At 41.7% G+C, this 15,156-nt stretch overlaps 1 long non-coding RNA gene across 1 annotated transcript in view; it reads right to left on the bottom strand.

Moving 5' to 3' along the window:
- LOC149747410 (uncharacterized) overlaps positions 1–15,156 on the bottom strand; it is a 186,887-nt gene that overhangs the window by 145,856 nt on the left and 25,875 nt on the right. The window lies entirely within an intron of this gene.

Genomic DNA, 15,156 nt, shown 5'->3' with positions numbered 1-15,156 from the left:
AATAATGATGTAGGAGGAAAGGGAAGAATAGATGGAGTGATGTTCTTAAACAGTCAAAGGGAGATGGGATCTAGTGCATTAGTAGAAGGAATGTCTCTAGATGGGAGCACAAATAGTTCACCTATGGGCACATGTGGGAAGTCATTGCTGGGTGAGCGCCAATGCCGGGATGCGGGGAGACGAGCCTGTGGGAGTCAGTGTGAGCTCACTTGTTGATTCATTTTTCCCGATGAGAAAAGAAACATGGTCATCAGCTGAGAGTGAGGATGGGGAAGAAACGGAGTTTGAGAAGAGAGAAGAGGTATAAACAGTTGTTTAAGAAAGTGAGAGATCCTATGGAAAACAGCATAGATATTCCTCAAGAAAAGGAATATTAAAATTAAAAAGGAAACTAAAATTAAAAAGGAATATTAAAATTCCTTGTCAGAGTAATTTCAGATCTAGACCAAAGTCATAGACTCTTAGAGCTGAAAGGGACTTTATTATAAACATCCAGACCAACTTCGTCATTTGTAAATGAAGAAACAGGCACAGAGAGCTAGCCAAGGTCACACAGACAGACATTGGTAAATTCCTTTCATCTTTCTCAAGATTTCCCCTAGAATTTGGTCCAGGAGCTTCTAGTCCTGAATTTAAAAGCTCCTATCTTCAGAAGAAGTCCAAGATTTCTAATGCATAAAGTTTTATGTAACATGTTCACCAACTTTCTTCATTATCCCAGAAGCACTGAAGGAAATGTTGATCCAGTGATACAGCAAAATGTTTTGAATGACAGTATAATGACAAATTTGAACCTGTCTTATTTTAAACCCATGACTTGTCTTTATCACTAAAAAAAAGTCATTGAAATATATAACAAGTACTTAAAACACACCTGTTACCATGACATTCTCTAAAATATAAAGCTTCTGGAATATAGCAACTTTATCTTGGTTTCCATCTTCAGTATGAAGGACAGCGCTTACCACCCCGTAAATGCTCAATGAATTCAATCATTGAAGAGGTAGGAATTCAAAACATCATGAAAAATAAATTCTTGGAAGATATTCTATATATGAAAAGTATTAGTGAAAAACAGAATGTAAGACACTATAATCCATCTTAAAGTTAATGTCAGGTTGCTCTAACCCCTGGGCTCTGGAAATTCACAGCCTGGCTCAGGACACCTGCTCAGGCCACATACTCACTCCAAGAACCCAAGCAGCTTTACCTCCCCGTGGGGTGTTCTTGGGCTCAGCCCAGCTGCCTACCAAATCCCATATCACAATTGAGATGCCTCTGAATTTTCTTGTCCTTAAGTCAAAAAACTGACTTGTATCAAGGAAAATCCATTCTCCTCATGAGGGAAGTGACTTGTCACCTAGGTGTGAGGAGAGGAAAATGGAAATAGGTGTGTTGTTTAGATATTTTAAGGAATGTTCACATTCCAGTGGTCAAATCTTTTTTCTAAAGCCAGAAAAGAACCCAGTCTCTGCTTCTAAGAGATCATAAGAGCATAAATGATCACAGCTCAATATGCTATTCATAAAGGCACAACCATCACCCCTTTACTTCTTACACACTGAACCTCTCTCCTTTATGATACCCCTAGGGACAAAAAGCTATCTCAATCTCATCCAAGCCCTACAAATACCATCTAAGAGAAGTTAATTAGGCAATAGGCAGTATGGTGGCAATTCCCTCAGGTTGAGTCCCAGATCTGCTTCTTACTAGCTGTGTGACCTTTAGCAAATCACTCCACTTCTCTGAGCTTTCACTTACTCAACAGCAAAATGAGGATAATACCAGTACCTACCTCATAGGACTGTAATGTGTGCTAAGTGAGATATTATGTGCAAAGGCTCAGTAAGCTGTCATTTTTATTGCTAACTAATTTAGGCAGTTAACTATGACTGTCGTCACTGCCACTGGCCATCTCCCTACCGACACACGTGATCACAGTTTGCCTCTTACATTGAGGGCCTTCCTCCCTCTAGCCCCTCACTAACTCCACAGTTACAAGCCTTGAAAAAATCTTTCTCTAAGCACTCCAAATAATAATAATGTCAGCCAATATTTACGGAGGGCCTAGTCGGTATGTGGCATTTACTAAGCATGTTATATGTGCTATGTTAAGTCCTCACACAATCCTGCAAGGTAGGTTTCATCGTGGACTCCATTTTCTAAAAGTGAAAACTGAACCTCAGAGAATGAAGCAGCTTTCCCAAGATCACTCAACAAATAAGTGATGGAGCTGTGTTCTATCTAGGTAGTCTATCTCCAGAGCCTTTTCTTTCATTCAATACTCTAAAATTTTCTCTCTCCTTTCAGAAATCCATAGATTAGCACACCTGGGTTTCACTGTTCTCTAAGTTTCCATGTGATTTAATATTAAATCTTTAACTAGACTACTTGGTCCTTGAGAGCAGAGTCACCCTCCTATCATTGGGTCCAGCAAAACATCTAATCTGATGCCATATACCTAGTAAGTCCTTGCTAGTTGAATACCTCTAGCCGCTTCCTCCCTCTTTCTGGCAGCCATCATATAAAGAAACCACAATCGTTTAAGATGACCTCACTTCCTACCACTCTCCCTCTCACTCACTCTTGTTCAGACTCACTGGCCTGACTTGCTCTCCTCAATCACACTAGGCACACATTCACCTCAAGAACTTCGTGCTTGCTGGTTTTGCTTCCTGGAATGTTCTTCCCACAAATGTCCACGTGGCTGACTCTCTTGCCTCTTCAAGACTTTGCTCAAAAGTCCCCTTCTCCAGGAGGCCTTCTCTGACCACCCTATTTAAAATCAAAACTTCCTCAAGGATCCATAAAAAAGAATGAAAGAATGCCATTTTCAGCAACATGCATGGACCTAGAGATTGCCATACTAAGTGAAATAAGTCAGACAGAGAAAGACAAATGTCAGACGATATTGCTTACATGTGGAATCTAAAAAAAAAGGGTACAAATGAACTTATCTACAAAACAGGAATAGAGTTACAGATGCAGAAAACAAACTTATGGTTACCAGGGGGTAAGGCAGGGAGGGATAAATGGGGATTGACATATGCACACTACTATATATAAAATAGATAACTAATAAGGACTTACTACTCAATACTCTGTAATGGCCTATATGGGAAAAGAATCTAAAAAAGAGTGGATATACATATATGTATAACTGATTCAGTTTGCTGTACCCCTGCAACTAACACAACATTGTAAACCAACTATACTCCAATAAAAAAAAAATTTTTTTTAAAGACAAAAAAAAAGAAGTTAAAAACTGAACTACCGTATGATCCAGAAATCCCACTTCTGGGTATATATCCAAAGGAAATGAAGTCATTATCTTGAAGAGATATCTGTATTCCCATGTTCATTGCAGTATTATTCACAATAGCCAAGGTACAGCAGAAACCTAAGTTTTCGTTGATGGATGAATGGATAAAGAAAAAGTGGTGTCTACTTACAATGGAGTATTATTCAGCCTTTAAAAAGAAGGAAATCTGGTCATTTGCGACAACATGGATGAACTTGGAGGGCATTATGGTAAGTGGAATAAGTCAGACAGAGAAAGAAAATACTGCCTGGTATCGCTTATATGTGGAATCCAGATAAACAAGTAAGTCAAACTCATGGAAACAGAGAGCAGAAAAGTGGTTGCCAGGGGCTGGAGATGGGGAAATAGGGAGAGGTTGGTAAAAGGGTACAAAGTTTTGGTTATAAGATGAATAAGGTCTGAAAATCTAGTGAAACAGGGTGACTGTAGTTGATAACACTGTATTTTATAATTAAAATTTGGTAAGAGTAAAACTTAAATGTTTTCACCAAAAAAAAGGGAGAAGGTAGATATGTGAGGTGATGGATGGTGTTAATTAACTCGATGGGGGAATCCCTTCACAAAGTGTACATACATCAAATCATCATGTTTTACATTTTAAATATTTTATAATGTTATCTGTTGATTATGCTTCAGTTAAAAATTTTTTAAGTTGTAACCTCCTCCACTCCATCTCTGCTTCCCTTATCTCCCTCCATTGTTTACTTTTTCTCCATGGAACTCATCACCTTCCAATATACTACATACTTTTCTTTTTTGTTTTGCTTAACATCAATGTCTCCCCGCTAAAATATAAATTAGTAAAAAAAAAAAAAAAGAAGAAGACTGGGGCCCTGACCCCAGTGCTCTTTCTACCACACCATATTAAATGCCTATTTCTGATGCCCCCAGAACAGAGACTTTTGCCCATTTTGTTGGCTGCTCTCTCCCCAGCACACAGAATATAACTTGGGGGCTTCCCTGGTGGCGCAGTGGTTGAGAGTCTGCCTGCCAATGCAGGGGACATGGGTTCGTGCCCCGGTCCGGGAAGATCCCACATGCCACGGAGCGGCTGGGCCCTTGAGCCATGGCCTCTGAGCCTGCGCGTCTGGAGCCTGTGCTCCGCAATGGGAGAGGCCACAGCAGTGAGAGGCCTACGTACCGCAAAAAAAAAAAAAAAAAAAAAAGGTCTTCAACTAATATTTGTTGAATGAATGAATGAAGCACAAATAAATGAATATATATGGCCCTGAAAACAGCTTGCACTGAAAGGTAATCTATGGAAGAGCATTTTGAGAAAATCTGTGGTCCTTTACCAACCACATTTAAATTACCCTGTTTGAGGGGAAAGTAAGCATTGGAGCGGAAGTTGTCCTGGGGGTCTGTGACCATGCTTGGTGGCCTTGGCTGAGTTTTATTACTCTGCTCATGAAGAACAGGAGACAACGCCTGCGGTCCTATCAGGGAAAAAAATCTTCCTGTCTTGGAATTTTCAGAACCTACTGTCTTCCTACATAGCAAGACACATCTCTGACTGCCAGGAGGGAGTAAAGCCAGTGAGAGTTAGTCCCATCTGCTTGCAGAGAGGCAGGAACATTATCTGTCTAATATTGCTTCATCAGAAAATCTTATGGCTGGGGGCCTTTCCCGGCGCTCACTGTGACCTCAGCCTTAGGACCACATTAAAAAGCACTATTATGCCGTGGAGAGGGGGCAGGAGGGAGGAGACGGGCTGCCAGACTGGAACTAAATTAAAAATAAAGCTCCCCTTATTAAATTCATAATTATTGTGAAGCTGTGAAATCTTATTTTAAACCTCCGGCTCCTTTCTTTTATCCAGGGTACAGGCTGCTTGCTTCCGAATCCCTATTTTGCTTTATGGACAATTTCTTTTTAGCATTCTGAGCATTTAACCTTGAAAAATAGTGTTTTTTTGCTGTTGTATGTTCTGACTGTTAGTCTCCAGGCATCTCTGTGGCATCTTTATAAATCTGCAGGAGCTGGTAAATATTTCTTGCCGACCAGCAGCTAAAATCTGAAAATAGCAGCTCACTTTTTAGCTGTCAGGCAATTAATGTAATTCAAAGGAAATGAAAGGTATGGGCAACTGGGACTGCTTTTAATAACAGGAGGGTTCCTGGCTCAGGCTTAGAAAGGGAGGAGAGAAGAATCAATAAAAGGCAAACAGAAAAGGTAGAAGAGGGCATGGAGTTATCCAGAAACATTTTGTCAGCATCCTGGCAACACCACTAGTCTGTGCCAAGAGAAGCTGATAAATGCAGCCATTGGTGGTGAACTTAGAGATGGGTCAACCTTCAAGGCCTAGACCAGGGCATCCTCCAGCCTATAAAATACCTTTGTGTAAAATGGGAAAAGGCGCCCCACCTGGGCAGGTGAATCAGGAGAAAGTGCCCCCTGTGCATGGATGCAGCCCAACACCAGGTCCATTCCTAGTCCTACAGGTGGAGAGGTGACTCATTTTCTTAACAGTGTCCCAATTTAGTGTCACATGACCTAAATTGATCTAAACAGATGCAGTCTAACTCAGGATTTAGGATTTTTGTGGAGAATACTGGGCCAAAGATGCTTGTCTTTCACTACACATAAAGCTGAATAACGGGGTTCCAGGAGCACCTGTCAGCCATCCTGAGACCATGAAAAAAAGCTTACATGAAAATGCAGCCATCTCTGAGGACACATAGTCTTGTTCAAAGGGACAAGATAGAGAGCCCAGAAAGAAACCAATACTGGGTCAATTGTGTTTTACAAGTGTGTGAAGGCAATTTGAGAAAGGACAGTCTCTTTTAAAAAATTGTGCTGAAATAATTGGGTAGCCATTTGCAAATAAATGAATAAATCTTGACACATACTTTATACAAAAACTAACTCAAGATGGATCATAGACTTAAATGTAAGACCTAAGACTACAAAACTTCTAGAAGAAAACGCAGAAGAAAATTTTTTGATCATGAGTTAAGCAAAGATTTCTTAGACATGACACCAAAAGCATGATCCATAGAAGAAAGAACTGATAAATTGGGCCTCACTGACTTTTTAAAACTTCAAGAGACTGTTAAGATAATGAAAATGAAAGCCACAGGCTGGGATAAAGTATTTGCAAAATACATTTCTGGTAAAGGATTTGCATTCAGAATATATAAAGAACTCTGAAAACTCAATAATAAAACAGCAATATAATTTTATATGCTATTTTGTTATTTTATTGCCCCTTGAGTTCTATGTTCTTTTGCATATTTTATATTTTTACAATAGGCCCCTTTCTATAGTTATTGCAGCTGCTTCTATTCACTCAAACTTGACCTATGAGAATTCTATCTAAGAATTGTGTTTATTCTCAAAATAGGTAAGAATAAAATTTTTTAATGGGCAAAAGATATGCACAGTCACTTCACCAAAGAGGTTATATAGATAGCAAATAAACACATAAAAAGATAATCAGCATCATTAGTTATTAGGAAAATGCAAATTAAAACCACCTTGAGGGCTTCCCTGGTGGCGCAGTGGTTGAGAGTCCGACTGCCGATGCAGGGGACACGGGTTCGTGCCCCAGTCCGGGAAGATCCCACATGCCGCGGAGCGGCTGGGCCCGTGAGCCATGGCCGCTGAGCCTGCGCGTCCGGAGTCTGTGCTCCGCAACGGGAGAGGCCACAACAGTGAGAGGCCCGCGTACCGCAACAAACAAACAAACAAACAAAAAACACCTTTAGATACCACTGCACACCTATTAGAATGGCTAAAATGGGTGATACCAGGTATTGGTGAGGATAGGGGGCAATTGGGACTCTCATTCACTGCTGATGAGAATGCAGAATGGTGCAGCCATTTTGGAAAATAATTTGGCAGTTTCTTATAAAGTTAAACATAGATTTACTGTATGAACCACCGATTCCACTAGTAGGTGTTAAATTCATTTTTACCAGAAAAATGAAAACTTGTATCACAAAAAAAGCCTATGCACAAATGTTTACAGTAGTTTGATGTGAAGTTGCAAGAAATGGTAACAAGACAAATTTCCTTCAATTAGTTAATGGATAAAAAATAATTGTATGGGAACATATGTATAACTGATTCACTTTGTTGTGGAGCAGAAGCTGACACATCATTGTAAAGCAATTATACTCCAATAAAGATGTTAAAAAAAATTGTACTTCTATAGAATCAGCTACTACTCAGTAATAAAAAAAGAATCAACTACTGATACATGCAATGACATGGTGCATCTCAAAGGCATTATGCTGAATGAAAGAAACCAGGCTCAAAAGGCAACACACGGACTTCCCTGGTGGTGCAGTGGTTAAGAATCCACCTGCCAATGAAGGGGACACAGGTTCAAGCCCTGGTCCAGGAAGATCCCACATGCCGTGGAGCAATTAAGCGTGCAAGCCACAAATACTGAGCCTGCGTGCCACAACTACTGAAGCCCACATGCCTAGAGCCCGTGCTCCGCACCAAGAGAAGCCACAACAATGAGAAGCCCTCGCACCACAACGAAGAGTAGCCCCCACTCGCCACAACTAGAGAAAGCCTGTGCATAGAAACGAAGACCCAATGCAGCCGGGGGAAAAAAGGCAACGTGCTGTATGATTCCATTTAAAAGATATTCTGATTAGCGGTTGCTGGGGGCTGAGAGTAGCAGGCAAAGTTGACTACAAAGGGATAGAAGGGATTTTTTTTGGGGGGGTATGGAAATAGAAACGTTCTATATCCTGACTGTGGTGGTGATGACATGACTGGATGTGTTTGTCAAAACCCACTGAATTGTACACTGAAAAGTGTGGATTTCGCCATACATAATATTACCTCAATAAGGCTAATCCAAAAAATAAAAATTATAAACAAACAAATAAAATATAGCACTTCAAACCCTGAACTGAGATTTACTCTTGGATGTTCCAGTTATGTAAGCCAGTAATTCTCTCTTTTCTTATACCAGTTGGGTTAGATTTTCTCTTGCTTGCCATAAAGAGTCCCTAACTGTTACATGGGCCCTGTCTTACCCAGCACTTAGATTTATGGGGTTGAATGGTCTCCCCTCAGTTCAGATTTCCCAGAAGCAAAACAGAGCTTTGAGTTAGAGTTGGAAAATGTGCAGCATGAGCACATAACCCCCTTTTCTGCCCATGACAGTCATCAACAATCAGCCATCCTTCAGAGTAAATATGGCTTCAGAGACCTTCCCAACATGTCACTCGTTATAGGTTGAGATCACTGCTACTCCTTCCCTGTAGCAAGTAGACTCTGAGATGTCTCCCAATCATCCCCACCTCCTGGTACTCATGTCCAGTGTAAACCTCTCCATTTTGGACAGGCAACACCTGTGACTTACTTCTAATCAACAGAAAATTGTAAAGGTCACTTCCATAATTAGTTTACAGGAGATTGTGAGTTCCATCTTGCTAGGAGACTCTATTGCGTTCTTGGTTTACATGCTCTGATGAAGCCAGTTGCCATACTGGAGATGTCTCACAGCAAGACACTGAGGGTGCCAACAGCCAGCTAAGAACCGAAGCCCTCAGTTCAATGACCTTTAAAGAACTGAATTCTGCCAACAATCATAGGACCTTAGAAGTGGGTCTTTCCTTTGCTGAGTCTTCAGATGAAACCCCAGCCTGGCTGACACCTTGGCTGCAGCTTGTGAGAGGCCCTGAAGCAGGGAAGGCAGATAAGCTGTACCTGGATTCCTGATCACGGCAACTGTGAGATGATAAGTATGTCTTGTTTTAAGCTATTAAATTTGAGTGTGATTATCATGCAGCAATAGATAATTAATACATAATTATCATAAACCATTTCAAAAGATGCAGATAACTATGCAACTCACAGAATGTTTCCTGGCATTTTCTTAACTGCACGCTTACTTGATAAAGATTAAACTTCACTCTGCCAACCCGCCTGTGGCCTCTTCTGTGGACTGATTTCCTCAGACTAAAGCAAAGCATCTCTAAACACATATTCTCTTCTTTCCACTTATTTTTTTATTTCCTAATAAAGCAAGCTAATCTCTGGGAACTGAGTGGATAATTCTCATGCAATAGATTAAAATCACTTCATGGGGCCTGCAGCCAGATCCTAGGGCCCAGCTCTGCCTGTCAGTGGGCCAGCAATACCCCCAGGACTTGGGCCGGCACCAGCTCTGGGATCTCCTAGACCCCACCTCCACACACCAGTGAGCCAGCAGTAGCCCTGGGGCCCCCAGGGTTCCACAGTCAGCTGCCTCATGACCCAGCCCTGCCAAGCAGCAGGGAGAAGCCTCTGCACAAGGCAGGGCCTGGCAACCAACTGGACTGGGAGCCAGCTATGCCTATCAGACTACCCACAGTAGTCACCCACCACAGCAAAAGGACCCATAGAGCCCACAAAGGGGGCACCCCTAGAGCATATAGCTCTGGTGACCAGAGGGGAGTGTGCTGCTGGGACACATAGAATGTCTCCTACAAAAGGCCACTTCTCCAAAGTCAGAAAACATAACCAACCTACCATATATGCAGAAATAAAAACAGGAAGCCAGACAAAATGATAAGACAGAGGAACATGTTCCAAAAGAAAGAACAAGATAAAACCCCAGAACAAGAACTAAGTGAAGTGGAGACACCCAATCAACCCAATAAAGAGTTCAAGGTAATGATTGTAAAGATGATCAAAGAGCACAGGAGAGTGTGGACAAACAGAGTGAGAAGTGAGAAGTTTTAAACAGAGTTAGAAAATAGAAAGAACAACCAAACAGAGATGAAAAATACAATAACTGAAATGAAAAATACACTGGAAGGAATCAACAGACTAAATGATACAGATGGATCAGTGAGCTGGAAGACAGAGTAGTGGAAAACTCTGACACTTCACAGAAAAAAGAAAAAAGAATGAAAAGAAATGAGTACAGCTTAAGAGACTTCTAGGACAAGAAGAGAGAAGGGGTCCCAGAAGGAGAAGAGAGAGAAAAGAGGGCTGAGAACATATCTGAAGATATAATAGCTGAACGCTTTCCTAACTTGGAAGGAAAAAAGACATCCAAGTCCAGGAAGCACAGAGAGTTGCAAACAGGATCAACTCAAAGAGGATCACACCAAGACATATTGCAATTAAAACGGCAATAATTAAAGATAAAATATTAAAAGCAGCAAGGGAAAAGCAACAAGTTACATACATGGGACTCCCATAAGGCTATCAGCTGACTTTGCAGCAGAAGCTCTGCGAGCCAGAAGGGAGTGGCATAATATATTTAGAGTGAAGAAAGGGGAAAACCTACCACCAAGAATACTCTACCTGACAAGGCTCTCATTCAGATTTGATGGAGGGATCAAAACTTTTACAGACAAGCAAAAGCTAAAAGAGTTCAACACCAACAAACCAGCTTTACAAGCAATGTTAAAGGGACTTCTCTAAGTGAAAAAGAAAAGGCCACAACTAGAAACATGAAAATTACAAAAGGAAAAATCTCTTTAGTAAAGGCATATATATAGTAAAAGTAGTAAATCAACCACAAACAAAGCTAATAGGAAAGTTAAAGGACAAAAGTAGTAAAATCATATATATCCACAATAAGCCATTAAGGGATACACAAAACAAGTAAATGAAAAATACGTTGTCAAAAACAGTAATCATAGGGCTTCCCTGGTGGCGCAGTGGTTAAGAATCCACCTGCCAATGCAGGGGACACAGGTTTGAGCCCTGGTCCGGGAAGATCCCACATGCCACGGAGCAACTAAGCCCATGCGCCACAACTACTGAAGCCCGTGCACCTAGAGCCCATGCTCCGCAACAAGAGAAGCTACCACAATGAGAAACAGGTTTTGTGGTGCTGAATTCTCTTAGCTTTTGCTTGTCTGTAAAGCTTTTGATTTCTCCATCGAATCTGAATGAGATACGTGCCGGGTAGGCTAATCTTGGTTGTAGGTTCTTCCCTTTTATCACTTTAAGTATATCATGCCACTCCCTTCTGGCTTGTAGAGTTTCTGCTGAGAAATCAGCTGTTAACCTTATGGGAGCTCCCTTGTATGTTATTTGTTGTTTTTCCCTTGCTGCTTTCAATAATTTTTCTTTGTCTCTGATTTTTTCCAATTTGATTACTATGTGTCTCGGTGTGTTTCTCCTTGGGTTTATCCTGTATGGGACTCTGCACTTCCTGGACTTGGGTGGCTATTTCCTTTCCCATGTTAGGGAAGTTTTCGACTATAATCTCTTCAAATGTTTTCTCGGGTCCTTTCTCTCTGTCTTCTCCTTCTGGGACCCCTATAATGTGAATGTTGTTGCGTTTAATGTTGTCCCAGATGTCTCTTAGGCTGTCTTCGTTTCTTTTCATTCTTTTATCTTTATTCTGTTCCACAGCAGTGAATTCCACCATTCTGTCTTCCAGGTCACTTATCCGTTCTTCTGCCTCAGTTATTCTGCTATTGATTCCTTCTAGTGTAGTTTTCATTTCAGTTATTGTATTGTTCATCTCTGTTTGTTCTTTAATTCTTCTAAGTCTTTGTTAAACATTTCTTGCATCTTCTCGATCTTTGCCTCCATTCTTTTTCCGTCATCTTCACTATCATTATTCTGAATTCTTTTTCTGGAAGGTTGCCTATCTCCACTTCATTTAGTTGTTTTCTCGGGTTTTAACTTGTTCCTTCATCTGGTACATATCCGTCTTTTCATCTTGTCTATCTTTCTGTGAATGTGGTTTTTGTTCCACAGGCTGCAGGATTGTAGTTCTTGCTTCTGCTGTCTGCCCTCTGGTGGATGAGGCTATCTAAGAGGCTTGTGCAAGTTTCCTGACGGGAGGGCCCATCATCTTTTTTTATAAATGAAGTTTTACTGGACTTCCCTGGTGGCACAGTGGTTAAGAATCCGCCTGCCAATGCAGGGGACATGGGTTGGAGCCCTGGTCCAGGAAGATCCCACCTGCCACGGAGCAACTAAGCCCGTGCGCCACAACTACTGAAGCCCGCGCCCTAGAGCCCGCGAGCCACAACTACTGAGCCCATGTGCCACAACTACTGAAGCCCGCGCGCCTAGAGCCTGTGCTCCATAACAAAGACAAGCCACCACAATGAGAAGCACGGGCACTGCAATGAAGAGTAGCCCCCGGTCGCTGCAACTAGAGAAAGCCCACGTGCACCAATGAAGACCCAACGCAGCCAAAAATAAATAAATTAAATAAACACATTTTTAAAATAATAAATAAATAAAGTTTTACTGAAACACATCCACTCATTTGCATAGTGTCTACAGCTGCTTTCACTCTGCAATGGCAGAGTTGAGTAGCTGTGACAGAGACATATGGCCCACAAAGCAGAAGACATTTTACTATCAGGCTCTTCACACACAGAGAGTATTCACTGACCACTGTCATAGAAGAAATGAGAGAACCTTCCAAAAAATGGCTGTATTTCTTCCCTGTATTTCTCCCCTTGGTCGTGGGGCAATGCAGGGAACATGAAAAGGGATCAGGAGACATGGGTTCAAGTTCCAGCCCCGTGTCTGTGGTCCATGCATTAGTCAGTTCCTTTCTCTGAGTCTCAGTTTACCCGTCATAATTTTAGTACATGGACTAGATTAGGTTTCTTCCAGTTCTGAGTAACATATCAACTCAAACAACTTTGGGTATAACATTTATGTGAGCAGTCGTACTATTTTAATGTGAAATGTAATAGGTTCCTTATTCTTCCCTTTGTTTATTGCTCTAGACAATAAGGAAGTCTAAGCTCGCCTTGTCTTAGAGAAAAAGAAGAACTATTTCCATTTAGTTAGGGCCGTGGGCCATTAACTTTCAGTATACAGAAGAACCAGAAGAGAAGAAGTGGTTTGTGTAATTTTAATCATTATCACTGTCGTCGTCATCATCACCACATACGTTGTACCAACAATGTGCCAGATACTGCCCTATCCTAATGCTTTAATTCCTTTAAATTTTCTTGTAAAATCCTATGAAATGGGTATTGTTACTAACCCCATTTTACCAGTGGGAAAATTGAGGTATGCAAACTCACATCTTCCCCCAAATCACAAAGCTGGTAAGAAGCAGAGCCAGGTTGAGAACCCCTAGCAGTCTGGCTCCAGAGTCCTTGGTATTAACTTCCATGCTATAAAAGAAAGAAGATTCCTGTCCTTGAGCAAAAGCAAGAGGAAGAGGAGAGTCTCCATCTCCCTCACCCCCATTTAGACTAGGACGATATTCCCCAAGGCTATGGAGAGGAGAGATGGGAAGGAGATGATGAGAAGGAAGAGTTAGGAGGTATGGCCAGACCATAAGCAGACTCCCTAAGATTCATGTTTCCTGAGTGTGGTCCCCATCATTAAGGGGCAGTTTTCGAGTACCCCAGAGCTGTGTGGCCTATAGATGGCCTCAGTCAAGGGACCCTACCAGCTGTCCACCCAGCAATTGCCCATCTATGCTCAAAGCTTTGCTCAATCTGACTAACCTGCGGGTTGGGGCGTGCTCTCTGGACATCGAAAGGGTGGAGGTAGAGGAAGAAGCCTCTGTACTGTATCTTTGTGGGGTGGAATGAAAACAATTTGGGGACATGCTCTACCAAGATGGGACAGTGGTCCTCGCATCCCCAGGACCTCAGCAAAAATGAAAACTTATTGAAAGAACCCTGCGGAATGTCATGATCTTGAACCCAGAGTTGAACTACCAGTCCTGGGGACTTCAGCAACAGAAATGCATTCTTACAACAAATATTTAATAAGCACCTACTATGCGGCACACTCTGTGCAAATATTGGGCATGAGGCAATGAGTAAGGTTCTTGCACAACCTGCGCCCTCCACCTGGAATTCCTTTCTGGCTCTCCTTCACCTGGCCAAATCCTTCTCAGGGTCACAATTTTGCTGGGCATTGCTTCCTCCAGGGGGTCTCCTGACCCTCCCCCAACACCAATCTGCAACCACTTGCAGCCAACTATGTTCTTTGGCAACTTCTATTTCCTATCTGACTTGAGCTTTGCAACAGTAAAATGAGAACAATAACAGATGCCTCTAGGGTCACTTAGAGGATGGAATGAGGGAATTGTGTCATGTGAAGCTCAGTGCCTGGGTCTTTAATTGCTCCCACACTGTGTTGCAATCTTCCCTCCAGACCTGTCACGGGGCCTGACAATACATGTTTGACAAACTTGGAAGGAAGAAAGGGAAGGAGGGACACAATCTTTGACAAAGATTTCCCAGTGCAAAGGGAGAGATAGATGTGCACACAAAGAACTAGAGCCTAAAATAAAAGATGCTATAAAGGAAACATTGACAGTGTCCCATGGAATCAAAGAAGAAAGAGCCATTGATGGCTGGTGGTATTGAACATTTCACAAAGAAGGTGATGGCTGATTGAAGAGTAGGAGCCTGCAAAGCAGAGCAGACAGATTAGGGCCTTCCAGGCAAGGAGAGTGCACAGTTGATGAATCCCAAGCACAAGGATTTAATTCTTACAAAGAGTAGTGGGTTGAGAAAACTAAGTAGAAGCAGTAGGCGTGTTTAAGGAACATACGTCCTTAACGTGAAAATGAGACAAAGAGATAAAGATAATGTATGAAAAAGTATGACTATTTTACCTTTAATAAATAACATAAAAAAGCAAAGAACGCTGAGAGATTATCAGTGATTTTCCTATGTCTTAAATTAGCAGCAATCAGTACCATACAACTCATTTTCCATCTGCTGTCTCAAGACTGCAGGAAATTTTTTCAGGATCTCCCTCCCCTGCATCTGCAATACGATGCTTACAGATTCGTTTTGCTTTGTAACAAATAACATGCATGCTAAGAGGCATTTTCTCCTCTAACTGTACATCCATCCAAATGGGCCTTTTCTGATTTCATGACTTGGATTTGTTAATGTGCACCCCCTCAGGGTCTCTCTTCT

Source organism: Delphinapterus leucas, chromosome 15 (genome assembly GCF_059928025.1).
Source record: "Delphinapterus leucas isolate spDelLeu-1000000601 "Yukka" chromosome 15, BTC_Dleu_Yukka2, whole genome shotgun sequence".
NCBI lineage: Eukaryota > Metazoa > Chordata > Mammalia > Artiodactyla > Monodontidae > Delphinapterus > Delphinapterus leucas.
This window is presented reverse-complemented; position numbering and strand designations above follow the sequence as displayed.